The sequence below is a fragment of the Dermacentor albipictus genome, chromosome 2 (genome assembly GCF_038994185.2).
Source record: "Dermacentor albipictus isolate Rhodes 1998 colony chromosome 2, USDA_Dalb.pri_finalv2, whole genome shotgun sequence".
NCBI classification, from domain to species: Eukaryota; Metazoa; Arthropoda; class Arachnida; order Ixodida; family Ixodidae; genus Dermacentor; species Dermacentor albipictus.
This window is the reverse complement of record NC_091822.1, coordinates 5,137,404-5,138,997: the sequence shown is the minus strand read 5'-3', so window position 1 is coordinate 5,138,997 and position 1,594 is coordinate 5,137,404. Positions and strand designations below refer to the sequence as shown.

The 1,594-nt window shown below is 42.8% G+C and overlaps 1 non-coding gene across 1 annotated transcript; it reads left to right on the top strand.

Annotated features, from left to right (window-relative positions):
• The first annotated feature begins 1,062 nt into the window (after positions 1 to 1,062).
• TRNAS-UGA (transfer RNA serine (anticodon UGA)) lies at positions 1,063 to 1,135 on the top strand. The gene has a single exon. It is a non-coding gene; the product is annotated as a tRNA-Ser (tRNA).
• The last annotated feature ends 459 nt before the right edge of the window (positions 1,136 to 1,594 follow it).

The following is a 1,594-nucleotide window of genomic DNA, read 5'->3' as shown; positions in this document are numbered from 1 at the left end:
TACAACAAAACACTGCAACACAACTGAACAGTTACGTAATACTAGTCACATAGTCATCAAGTAATGATACTCGTTTGCATTGTTTTGAAATTACTTGTATCAGCAGCAAGCAGGCTGGTTTCAGTTTCCAAGAGAAGACAAAATTGTGAGAACTGGCGCCAGCAATATGGCAAATAGCAAGCAGTTGCCGAGGTACAATCATCAATGCAAGTAGTGCTAATGAATACAAAGCAAACATTTTCACATGGAGGCTGTACATTTTATTTCTGGCACCAGCGACGTTGCGAGAGAGTTGCGACCCTAAGGGATGTCCAAAAGGCTGATGGCAGAGTGCTGCAGCCTTTGAACACAATGCTGAATGCACAGCAGAGCACTGTGTGCAGTACTCTCACAAGTAAAATGGTTTATTCATACAAGGGAAATATTTGCATTAATAACACGCAGCGTCTTAGTAACAGTTTGTTTTTTTATGCAGGTACTTGCAAGCCCCATTTCAGTGCAGAATGAGCAAGCTAATGAGCTACACAGGTCTCATCGCACATTCAAGATAGATTAAGGTCAGTGCCCTGTGTAAGCAGTTTATTTAGACCGGATGTAGCATTACAGCATGCAAGATTACAGCAGCACGCGAAATTCGAAGGTTGTGTGGTCGTTCCCCACCTGCGGCACGTTGTTTATTCATTTACTTTCATTTCCAATAATTTATCGTTTCGTTATTTTATTTATTAAGTACAAGTAATTTCCCCTATGTTGTCCTTGGTGTCAGTGTTTGTTGGCTTCTTATGATATCACTAATAAAAATTTGACACCTCGGTTAGCCCCCTTTCTTCTCGTTTATTACATAACGAGGGTCTCGAATCCGGCAACATCGGTGCCTTCAAATAGCATGTGTGGGTTTATTGACCACTTGCTTTCACCCAAAAAGATCACGTTCTCGTGACGCCTGCGGCACAAAGGACATTCGACGTCCGCCGCCAAGGTCTGAGAGTAGTGGCGCTGGCTAACACTCCCAGTGTTCTACTACGAAACATAAATACCCAAGAAAGTGGATGGGGAAACGGCGCCGCGGTAGCTCAATTGGTAGAGCATCGCACGTGAAATGCGAAGGTTGTGGGATCGTTCTCCACTTGCGGCAAGTTGTTTTTCCATCCACTTTCATTTTCATTAATTTATCGTTTCTTTAGTTCATTTATTAAGCACAAGTAATTTCCCCTATGTTGTCTTTGGTGTTAGTGTTTTTTGGCTTCTTATGAGACAGCATGCTTGTAATATATTTATTATTGTTCCCTATGTTGTTTGAGTTGCATTGAGTGGGCATCATTAAGGAGTGTGCAATATACACACTAAGAAAAAAAAAGATTACCTCTTACTCTTTTCGGAGAGTCTGGACTCGCCACGTATACGACAAACTTTGTGGGAGACACCTGAACTCTCTTTCGGCAGAGAGTCCCGAGACTATCTGTGCTCGATACAAGGTGGTTACGTGACTCCACACACAATAGTCATGCACACTCTCTTGCAGTGGCGTAGCCAGAAATTTTGTTCGTGGGGGGGGGGGGGCTACGCCACTGGCCCCATGTATATATATATATAT